Here is a 12,956-nt window from a genome sequence, read left to right on the forward strand (position 1 = left end):
TCCTGGAGCTGAAAAGCTCATGTCAAGCATTTTCAACCCCCCTCTTTGTGTGACTTGGCCAGAAGGTGAAACTGTGGTACCACTGGTACTGCTTGGAGCTTCTTCTTATAAGACGAATTTCCCTATAGTCTTTTCTGCCTTCTCCAGGCACCCTCTGTTAAAATCCAGATACCCCATCCTACCCTCCACCTACCTAGTAGATTATGTGTATTTTCTCTGGTAATGTAGCGTGGATGAATTGATCACATCTTCCCTTTCTAAAGGAAGTCATCTGAAACTGTTCAAGGACACTGAATATTAGAAGGGATGGGCTAACACTGATCCCCCATCTCCAAAAAAATGCAAAAACAAAAAATGAGATAGAAAACACACTGAGTTACTATTACAGATTTTCAGAGACTGACCTATGCACTGAGCATCACTTTTGTAGCTGGTGGACTGCTCTCTGCAATGTCAGAAGAATGAGAGGGTGGCACTATGGCATAAAGGGGCAGCTGCCTTCCACAAGCCAGAGAGAGACAGAGAGGCTGGGGAGGGCCAAATGGGATAGCATCTGTGTTCTTTTCAAAATCTAAGTCTGATCATGTCACTTCTCTGCTCAAAAGCTTCCAGTGTCTTTCAACCATTTTTAATCCAATCCCAAGCCCTCCAATCTGGTTCCTGGTATCTCCCTCATTCTCAGCTCTCCAGCCTCACTAGCCTCTTTGATATTCCTAGAGCAAGAGTCTGTCTCAGGGACTGTGGTAGAGACAATGCCACAGGCTTTTCACGTGACTCCCGTTTCTTGGGTACACAGGAAGATGCACAGGAAGATGACCTTTCCCAACCTTGTGTGCATTAGATGGAGGACTGTGAAACTGTGTTCTGTAGAAGGAATGTAAGCAGAACTTATAAGTCCTGCATAGTCTCAACCCTTTAAAAATCCCACATGATACTCCTGCTCTCCCTCCCCAATCCATAGCATCCTCAGAGGCAACAGGTCACAAATGAAAGAGTTAGGCCCTCAAGTCACTGATTGCAAGAGACCTGAGAAGGGGAGGCCCTCCACCAGCACAGGACTCGGATGTGAGTGAGACATAGACATTTGCTGTGCTGAGTCCGTGCCAGGGCAAACACACCGGTGCTAATCCCAACTTCCATGATGGCTTCTGGGCAAGAAGACTTCACACCACAAAGTCAGGGCCTTCATGAGAATGGCAAGTCCTGGTTGATAATTTCAGACATCTAAAAATCTGGAAAATAGAAACAGGATCCATGATGGCTGGAATGGGTTTCTGGAGTTCTCATTCATTCCATACCCAGCACGGATGCAGGATCCTTGGGGGACTCCAAGATAAGCATATACAACAAAGGGTCTGCTCTCAACTTTGCTGGGGTATTAAGACTTAAACATATAAAACTTTGAGAGAAAAACAAGAAATATATATGATATGTTCTAGAACAGATAACGAGTGATGTAGCTGCTCAAGAAGAGAGGAGTTCAGTTTTGCCTGGGGGATAAGCAAAGGTTTTAATGGGAGAATGATAACTAAAGCTGATTCAAATATGGATCAGATTTAGAGAGGCAAAGAGATATCAAGAATGTTCTTATGAGATCAGGTATATTTTGCTTGATATTACTGTACTTCATGTATGGGAAGTAGGACACCAAGTACCTAGATAACACTTGAAATTGTCTAAGACCTGGAATTCCGAGGCTTTGTCCATCATGTTTTATGCAGGGGATCTGGTCCTCTCTCGCTCATTCCGTAGGGAAGAGGAATGTGTCACATGCAAACCACAAACATTTTCTGCTCCAGTGCCAATCTCATAGCTGAGAACACAATAAGACTCCTCTTTCTCCAGCTCCGGGTGGTACCAGTAACAGCATTTGCAGTGATTTTCTAGATTCCTGGAATGGGTTACTGCAGAATGGTCGAATCCTAGAGGTGCCCTACTGTGGCCAAGACAAGGTCCTGGTGTCAGTGCTCTTCTCCCCAGATATCAGAACGCAGGATGGAAAGGATGGGCCTTGTTTGATGATTGAGAGTACTGAGATGAGAAACTCAGGGCCATGGAGGCCATCTCTCACCCTTGCTCACAACAGCCTTGGAGACACAGAAGGATAATGGGAGGAAAGTGTCTTTAAATAGTTACTTTGGGATTGCTGACAGGAGGCTTTAGGTGGATGATATCACATTAAGCTGAAACCCCTCAAGTGGTGTCTATATGTATGATATTCACCCCTGCTTTTACTCATGAACATTTCTACATGAGGTTGTTTTAAGAAAGGAAAGAATGTAGTTCATCCTAAAGTTTCCATTTGATCAGGTTTTGTAATGAGATTTTAGTCATGAACTCTGTGTATTTCTATGTAAGTTAATACACAAATAGAGAGTTAGACAGATATTGGTATAAAAATAGATAAGTAGATGGATGGATACATAGATAGATGATAGATAGATAAATAGAGATGGACTATAGATGACTTCTCGCCATATTTATGCATTCAACATCCCAACTCCATTTAACAGAAGCCAGTCTGTGCTTTCTGAGCAATTATACATGCAGACACAAACCTCTGCAGTGGATGCCAGAAGGACATCATGTCCCACCTGAATGTAGATGAGGTCTGGAGTCCAAAGGAGCCCCAGTCGCCTGCATCCACAGAGGACAGGCAGCCACTGTTGCACCCTCAGGACAGGGCTCTTGGCCAAAGATCTGAGTATGCTAAGCTTTTTAGAGGCAAAGGCTGCTGGAAGCCAGAATCTCATTAAACAGTTCTTACCCACAGAGTCTTAAAAGTCAGTTCTTATCCACAGAGCCTTAAAAGTGCCCTCCAGCCCTGGGGGATGCTCTGATCCCATGTGTTTATTGACAGAAACCAGGTTTCTGGCTGATGCCTACCTGGGCTTCCTCAGATCTCCTAGCCAGACTCCACCATCCTGAAGAGAAACAGCTCAGTTTCCAGGCTCTGAAAATCTACATAAGGTGATGAAAACCCAAGGCTTTCTCAAAGCTGCTGGTGGGGTGACGCTCCTCCCTCTTATGTCCTGGAGCTGTAAAGATCATGAAGAAGAGTAAAATGAGGAGAAGGACAGGAAGGGAAAATTTCTTAAGCCAGTAGAAGAATTTGGCCTGTGGCTAGCAAAGAGAAGAGAATGCTTTAGCAGAAGGGGAATTTATTCATGGACACCTGTCAGAGACTGTCATTCCTCTAGCTGAACTATAGGCTGAATTTTACTATGACATAAATCATTTCCTCCTGGACTTAATAACTCTTCTTTATAGGTTTCTTCCCACTCATAAATAAAGCTCATTCCATATGTATATACTACAAAAGGCATCCCTGTTCATTGGGAGAGGTAGGTGCCAACCCCATTTTACATAGGAGTTTTTCTGTGGTCACCCCTTCCAAGGGGACCCCTCTTTTCCCTGGGGTAGTGTCAACCTCAAAGAAGAAGATTCCTTTCTATGTCCTCACTGGGCGCATGGGGTGAGTCTGTCTGTAAAAGATGGAGAAGACCATGAAGAAAGGACATTTTCTTTCAAAGAGCCAATAGTGACTTTCAGGATGGGTCCAAGTGTTGCAGAAATGCAGGCACAGATGCAAAGGGATTTAGGCCTCTCCTTGCTGGGGGAAAGTCAGGCTTGGACAACATGCACCGGCCAGTTTTGCTGGCAGATTTAAGGGGTGGCAGATTCCAAGGAGATGGGCCAGCTAATGGCAGCCAGAGCCCAGAGACGCTCTGAAAGGCTACTACAGATCTGGGGAGTCAAGCTTGGAGACTCACTTACCCTTTCCATTCTGCTAGCTCTCCATGGAGCAGTGATCCTTGGCATTTTGAATTGTGACATCCCATCTAGGTTGGGTTTTTGGACACTAGTTCCCATTCTACTCTAATGTGGCAAGATAACAAAGTGCATTTCTTAAACTATGAATTACAATGTTCTCAGGGTTTTATACATTCTCAGAAAGGTCCCCATAAATATTCAAATTCTAACTTTAAAAATGTAGTTGGAAAGGATGTTAGCAAGCATTCTTGTCCAAGATCCTATCCAAAGAAGTAAATACCTCCACAGCAACCCTAACAGATGGGCACTCAGGCCTTCCTCGTCCTCCTAGCAGGAAAATCATAAAGAGAATCAGCTATTATCTCTACTGCAATATCAAACTTTAAAATATATTATAATTCACTTAGCTTAAACCATATTTTGAAATTTTGTCATTAAGATAGTGAGCATTCCTAGGAATTTAGCCTTTTAGGAGAAAATATATAAATAAAGTGTTTAATGGTACAGATTATGTGCCTTGAATTATGCTAGGTACAATAATTACAAAAATCAGACAGGTGAAAATGTAAGAAAAATCTTGTAACCTCCTAAGATAAGAGCACTGAAAGTCAAAAATCAGTGTTCACAAGAAAGTGGAAAATAGCAAGTGTTGGCAAGGATGTGGAGAAATTGGAACCTACATACATTGTTGGTAGGAATACAAAAGGCAGCTGCTGGGGAAAAGTTTGGCAATTCTTCAAGTTAAATTATATGATTCAACAATTCCACACCTAGAATATACCTGAAAGAATTGAAAATAGGGACTCAAATAAGTATGTCTACATGAATATTCATAGCAGCAGTATTCACAGTAGCTAAAAGGTGGAAACAACCCCAAAGCCCGTCAACGGTTGAATGGATAAGCTGTGTTACATTCATAGAGTAAATTATTTTGCAGCCATACAGGAGAATGAAGTATTGATACATGATGCAACATGGATGAATGTCAAAACCAGGATGCTTAATGTAAGAAGACAGACACAAAAGTTGTGTATTGTATGATACCATTTATATGAAATATCTAGACCAGGTAAATCCATAGAAACCAAAATCAGATTGCTGGTCGTCAGGGCTGGAGTCAGAGGAGAACGAGAAGTGACTGCTCAATGAATACATAGCTTCCTTTTGGGGTGATAAAAATGTTTTAGAGGTGGATAGAGGTGGTGATTGAACAACATTATGAATGTAGTAAATGACACTGAATTGTTCACTTCAAAATGCTGAATGTTATGTTTTATGAACTTTACCTCAATAAAAACTTCAGAAAAAAAAATTTTAAGGTCTCTGCTCAAGTCTCATTTCTAAGACTAGTATTTCATGTGTCTTTGAGCAAGATGATTCACTTCTCTGAGCCTAAGTCTTCCCATCTACATATAACCCAGGTGAAGCTGTTCTGCCTTGTGGCCAGTCTCAGCACAATGTCATATCTAGAAGCACAAGACTGATATCCTAAAAGAACAGAAAAATACTTAAAAATATTTCTGGGTTAAAAATCATCACTGGAAACTGCAAGAATTTCTCTCACTTACTACGCAACAAAATGACTTTTTAAAAGAAAACTATCTTCCCTTCCCCCACACTAGCAGACAGCAAACAGACACATAACTGGCCCAACACCTTCTTTTATAAATAAAGTTTCATTGGCACACAGCCATACCCACTCAGCATTCTCTGAGGCTGCCTTCATGCTACAATGCAAAGTTGGACAGTTACAACTATGGCCCACAAAGCCTAATATAATTACTATCTCGCTATATCCACAAAAAGTTTACCAACCTCTGTTGTAGAATAACCTAATAAGAAATTGCCAACAAAACAAGAACTTGTGAATGAGATAATAAAAGAACAAAACGGCACGGAAGATGAGATTGAAGCCTTAATGAAAAGAAACAAACTGGTGCCAAAACATCATTTGTAACCAATAAATCCATGGGAAAGTATGGAACCAAATTACTGCCATAGAAAAGTATCCTAGATAATCATTGTGAATATTAAGGACAAAAATTTAATTACATTAAAAAAAGGAAAGAGATTAAAAGGACAAATGTCACTTAAAAATCATAACTCTCACTTCTTAATGTTTTTAAATCTCCCTTTTTAAACTTAAAGGAATCTTTTAGGAAAAGCTCTCCCCTGTGGTGACAGAGTTATTTGAAGTTCAGAGATTCTACAATTTAACAACAGGTTCTTTTTCTTTATTTAAGCTCAAGTAAAATTAAATTAATTACATTTATTTCAAAATAGGATCTATTATATAACTCTGTTTCTCTAAAAGTATATCCCCACTTCTCTTCCATCTGTATATTTGCAGAAAAGCATGTTCAGAATGATGTTCACTTAGTTACAATGATGATCATTTCTGGGTGGTATAATTTGTGGTGATTTTTTATGTCACTTTTGTATTTTCCTATATTTGTTTAAACAGTTAAATCATGCATTCGCTTTTTTACAAAAAGAGTTTTTTTCTTTAAAAAACTCAAGGCCAATAGGTAAACTGTTATCTTTTTTCCCCCCAGATTTATTGAGATATAATTGACATAGTTCACTGCATAAGTTAAGGTGTGCAGCATAATGATTTGACTTACACACATCATGAAATTATTACCACAATAAGTTTAGTGAACATTCATCATCTCATATAGATACAAAATTAAAGAAGTAGAAAAGAAGTATTTTTTCTTTGTGATGAGAACTCAGGATTTACTGTCTTACCAACTGTTGTATAGAACATACAGCAATGTTAATTATATTTATCATGTTGTACAATACATCCCTAGTACTTATATATCTTATAACTGGAAGTTTGTACCTTTTGACTGACTACATTCAACTCTTCTTCCCCCCACCCCCAAACCCCCTCCCTGCCTCTGGAAAACACAAAATCTAATTGCTTTTTCTATGAGTTTGTTTGCTTGTTTGCTTGCTTGCTTGTTTTTGAAGTATAATTGACCTATAACACTATGTTAGTTCCTGTTACACAACATAGTGATTCGATATTTCTATACATTTCAAGATGATCATCACAATGAGTCTAGTTACCATCTGTCACCATACAAAGATATTACATAATTATTGACAATATTCCCTACACTGTATGTTTTACACTCGTGACTCATTTATTTTGCATTTGGAAGTTTGTATCCCTTTATCTCCCTCACCTATTTCTTTCTTTCCCCATCCCCTACCCATCTGGCAAACACCTGTTTGTTATCTGTATCTATGACTCTGTTTCTGTTTTGTTGTGTTTGTTCATTTGTTTTGTATTTTTACATTCTGTGTATAAGTGAAATTATATAGTATTTGTCCTTCTCTGTCTGACTTATTTCACTAAGCATAATACCCTCTAGGTCCATGCGTGTTGTTGCAAATGGCAAGATTTCATTCTTTTTTATGGCTAATATTCCATTGCATATATATACTACATCTCCTTTATCCATTCATCTATTGATGAGCACTTAGGTTGTTTCCATATCTTGGCTATTGTAAGTAATGCTGCATTATTACATAGGAGTGTACATATCTTTTTGAACTAGTGTTGTTTTTTTTTCTTCAGTTAAATACCCAAGAGCGAGATTGCTGGATGATATGCTAGTTCTATTTTTAATTTTTTGAGGACTCTCCATACTGTTTTCCATAGTGGCTGCACCAGTTTACATTCTCACCACAGAGCAGGAGGGTTCCCTTTTCTCCACATTCTCACCAACACCTGTTATTTGTTGTCTTTTTGGTAATAGCCATTCTAGTAGATGGGTGGTGATATCTCATTGTGAATTTGATTTGCACTTCCCTGATGATTAGTGATGTTTATCATCTTTTCATATGCCTGTTGGCCATCTGCATACATGTAGTTTTCTTTGGAAAAATGTTAAAGCATTATCTTCTAGGTGGTGACATAGGGATGATCATCACCTTCTTCCTTGTAACTTTATATATTTTTAAATGTCCCTGATTTGTAACCAATACTTTAAATAATATTTTTATTGATTTGTGTTTTGAAATTGCCCACAGTACATAGCATAAGCAAGGCACAAAATCCATGTTCATTAAAAAAAATTTTGACATAAGTTTCTAAAATTTCCCAGGGGGTGTTCACTGTTCTCAAGGACAAGAAGATTTTAAGATATTCTTCACACGTGGTTACTTGTAATTTATTTTATATTTTATCAATTGCAGTAGAATCACAACTGAATTCCTTTGTAATAACAAAGAAAGAAAAATAAAACAGTTTACAAAGCTTAAGATGCCCCCAACACTTTGCATTTTATGACAAACTGAAATACCCAAGTTGTCTCCACCCATCCTTCACCCCAGTCCTTCTCACCACAGGACAGCAGTTACCTGCAAGACGTGCTCCCCCTAATTCCCCAAACCTCTGACCAAAGTGAACCCAGGCTGTTCTGGCTTCCCTCATCCCTTTCTCCAACTTTTCTGGAGTTATTTATTTCTTCTCTCTCTCAAGTAGCACTCTGTCTTTCCTAATGAAAATGTCTTGAACCTTCTAGGATTTGTTATCCTTCTTTCTACCAGTTACCTAGATCAACCCCATAGAAGGGCAGCCCTGGCAGTGCAGAGGCAAGGAGCGAACTGTGGACACTCAGAAACCAGGGCCAATGGTCTCCAAGAGCTCTTCCAGCTCTTACTTCTGCTTGGGACTATGCTCTTCCCCCAAGGAGACTGCAATTTATTGAAATCATTAAGAAACAATACGGGGGATATATAAGTCCTCAAATGTGTGTGCTATTCTTTCAGTGAAGAAGGGTGAGCAACTGAGTGGGCTGGAATAATTGGGTAAGGTGGCCTGGAGAAGTTAGGGCTTGAGCTGGACCCCCAAAGAAGATAAGGCTTATGTCAATGAGAGGGAGAAGGAGGAAGGGTATTGCCATGAGAGAAATGCCATTAGCAAAGTGCAGAAGTGGGCAGGGCATTTCAGGCTCTGGACCCAGGGTAAAAACCACATAATTGGTAGGAGGAGCAGAAAAGATGTTGAACTGGGAATAACAAGAAAAAAATTGAGAGATCTAGTGTCCATAATCTTATGTTGAACCATGGTATAAGTATTCAGAAATAGGTACTAATTGATAGGGTCCCATCCGCATTCAGCCACAGCAAGTCTTCTGTAGGGAATCATCCTTCTCTCTTCTCCTCCTGCCTTAGGACCTCTCCCCATCTCGTGGCTGCTGTACCAGTCCCTTCCCTCTTATCTTTTACTCCTCCAAGATAGATAGGGAGATAGATGGAATTGGGTTGGCAGAATGGGCATGGCTGATCAGAGTAAGAAAACACTGGCAAGCAGAAGGAAAAAGCCAAACAGAAAAAGGAGAAAAAAGAAGGAAGAAATTGGCCCTTCTCTTTTCCTCAAACTTTTTCTCACACCTTGGAATTTCCAGCTGTTGACAGGAAACTTGAGCATCATCAAACAGTATGTGTTTGATGTAGACATACATCCTGAAGCCTGGCTGCCCCCCTGGGATACAAGTTTGTTTATCCAACTGCCTACTTTGGTAGCTTCCCTTGAATGTCTCGTAGGAATTAAACATCAAGCTCACCACGGCCAGAACGGAGCCCATCTTCTTCCCCATCACTTGCTCCTGGTCCTGTGGACATTTTCTCACTTCCATCCTTCTAGTTATCCAAGTTGGTCGCCTCTCTCTCCCTCAAGTCCCACATCAAAGTGGCTGCCAGGTTAGTTACAGTAATCTCACCTCCAGAGCTTCTCTTGATTTCATCCCATCTTTTTTCACTCCCACTGTCATTGCCCATTTTGGTCCCTTGTTACATGTAGGAGAGTTATCTCTTAACTGTCCTCCCTGTATTCATCCTCATCCTCGTCTCTACCACCTTTACCACTTCCTTGATGCTGGGGCTAGGGTTGGCTTTCTAATGCCGCAAGTATTATCATGTCATGTCTTTGCTTAAAACATCCATGTGGATCTTCATTACCTTCAGCAAAATGTCTAGATTCCTTGGTATGCTATATCTGGTCCTCTGAATTCTGACTCTATCCACAATTTTGGCCTCATCCTTCACTTCTTCCCCACAGCTAATTTACCACTCCATCAATTTGCTTAGCTTTTGCTAGTGGTGTCCTTATAGCTGCAATGTGTGTGTTATCTTCCATATCTCTCCCTACCAAGATATATTTGTTCCTTTCGGGCTCATTCAAATTTCATTCTCTTCCTTGAAACCATGCTGGATTCCCCCCAGCTAGAATGTGCCTAGAACACTGAAAACCACAATGTATTTTGGTGAGGGATGAATGATTCAATCAATCAATGAATAAAGAAATTAATAAAAGATGGAATTCTTACCTGTCTTTGAGGGATTCTCTTGCATTCCAAGCCATTTTTTCCTGCCCAGACTGCGCTTCCCCAGAGCCTGTCTGTTCTCATCGATCCACAATACCTACTAAAGTATGAATGATGCACCAGTTAAATCTAGGATTTGACTAGTTTTCTTTGCAAGCACTTCCTCTCAGGGCATGTAAAAGCAGCTTCAGTTTGGGCTTCACCACCGTGCTCTAAGCCTTCAGTTTGATATTCCAGGTATGAACAAAGACTAGTAAGTTCAAAAGCAGATCAAACCTGAGTGCCATATTTAGAGGGCTTCTCTAAGACTTTGTTCCTGGACCAAAATATTTAACGTACATGGCAACTCCCTTCGTTCTCCACAGTGGGCAAGTGCTGGGAGACAGGCTCCAGCACTGGTGAGATTTGTGGCTTCTTCATCTGTCTGTTCCCTCCCAGCTAACCTGACCTGCAGGCTTGGAGAGCTTGAGGAGCAATGACATTAGGATGCCTGCCTGAAATTCCTCCACTAGAGATACACTTCTTCATAATATTACATACTACGAATTAGCACATCCTCCAAGGGTGACAATTACATCATTACTGCCATACCCTGAGACAATCTTTACTTTTGGATGACTGAGGACCCTACAGCCCTTAGGGAAATTAACAGAATAAAAATGTTTGAATTTGGGCACAGAGGATATGAGCAGAGTACAGAGGAATCCTCCATAAGGCACCCTGGGAGCAATTTAGGCAGCTGCAGGAAGGCTTTGGGATGTGAAGGTGGAAGGGACAGAGGGTTATAAGGGAAGGGAAGTAAGAAATTTCTGCAGAGCCCAATAGTGTCTCTTGTTTGTTAAATGGTCTTACAGCTTATAAAGTCGTCTGAAATGTACTCTTTCTTTTGATTCCCACAACACCACTATGGGTTAAGAGAAAGCAGGTACAATTTTCCTTCATTTCATAGGTATGGAAGTGTAGGCTCAGTGAGGTTTGGTAACTTACTTTGGGTCAACCAGCTAGTTAGGGGCTAATCCAGGATTCCAAACAAGTCTTCTGACCCCTAGTCGAGTGACCTTACTACCACATCACCCTGCCTCTGAATGTGTATTTCTAGTAGCAAAGTAAGTCTAGCATACATCCTGTAAACCTAACATCTAATCAGCTTTCTATAAACTGGTTACAGGGTCGGGGGACCCAAGGGGGACTGCTACAGACCTGGAGACCTACTTCTTCCTCTATCCCCTGGTCTCTCAATTGACAAGTTCTCAAACATGATCAAAACATGATTAATTTTATGAACCTTTGTGGACTTCTGGCACACACGTCAAAAAATCTGTCTCCTGGTATCTATATGCCAGCAAGCACCCCGTGTCAAAATTGAACTCCAGTGATGTTCTGACAACAATGGAACAAAAGAAGAAATGGACATACACCATTGTAAGGTTCTCATACTATACATGAAGTAGTACAATATCCTTTGAAGGTAGACTGATAAGTTAAAGATGTATCCTATAAATCTAAAAACAATTATTAAAATAATACAACAAAGAATTATAGCTAATAATTCAATAGAAGAGATAATACAGTATAATAAAAATTAATCAATACAACTAAAATGAGGTATCACCTCACACCAGTCAGAATGACCATCATCAAAATATCTACAAATAATAAATGCTGGAGAGGGTGTAGAGAAAATGGAACCCTTCTACACTGTTGGTGGGAATGGAAATTGGTACAGCCACTATGGAGAACAGTATGGAGGTTCCTTAAAAAACTAAAAATAGAGCTACCTTATGATCCAGCAATCCTACTCTTGGGCATATATATGGAAAAGATGAAAACTCTAATTTGAAAAGATAAATGCACCTGAATATTCATAGCAGCACTAGTTTACAATAGCCAAGACATGGAAGCAACCTAAATGTCCATAGGTAGGTGAATGGATAAAGAGTATATGGCATATATATATAGATATAGATATAGATATATAGATATAGATAGATATAGTGGAATACTATTCAGCCATAAAAAAGAATGAAATAATGGCATATGCAGCAACATGGATAGAACTAGAGATTATCTTACAAAGTGAAGAAGTGAAGAAGTCAGAAAGAGAAAGACAAATATATGATATCACTTATATGTGGAATCTAAAAATATGGTACAAATGAACTTATTTACAAAACAGAAACAGACTCACTGACATAGAAAACAAACTTATGGTTACCAAAAGGGAAAGGGGGGATATTTTTTTTTAATTAGTCAGTACAAAAGAAGATACAAAATGAACAGAGGGGGGCAAAAGGAAAAAAAATGGAACAACAGATTTAATCCATTCATATCAATAAGCACATGAATTGCGTGTTCATTCAGATCAGGACTGTAACTTCTCATTTCCCCCCATGACACCTAGTATGGGTTACAGCCATGGGCTTGTGGAATAATTACTATCTCATTTGGACTTTAGCACAAAACATTGTCATCCCATTTTACTGAAGAGACTGAAGTGTGAAGTTCAGTTACTCACCCAAGCTCACACAGAAAGCTGTAGCTATTTCTGGCTATAACTCCATCTCCAGATTCCAAGTCTGAGCTGTTTCTGTACAGCAAAAATTCCCTGTGGAAAGCAGCAGGAAGGCTGGGGGAAATGGGACAGAGGAGAAAGAAGTACCACAGCTCCAGAAGTGGCAGACTCAAAGTGAGAAGAAATCTCTTTGATCTTCCTTCCTTTGGCCCACCTGCTCCCTGGAGCGGGCCATGCTTCATCTGCATTTACCCCTCTGGCCTTCTCTCAATGGGCTCAAGGTACTACATCTGCTCATTCAGGCTCACTATACAAGGGTACCTGAT

Source organism: Grampus griseus, assembly GCF_964374135.1.
Source record: "Grampus griseus genome assembly, chromosome: 6".
Lineage (NCBI taxonomy): Eukaryota > Metazoa > Chordata > Mammalia > Artiodactyla > Delphinidae > Grampus > Grampus griseus.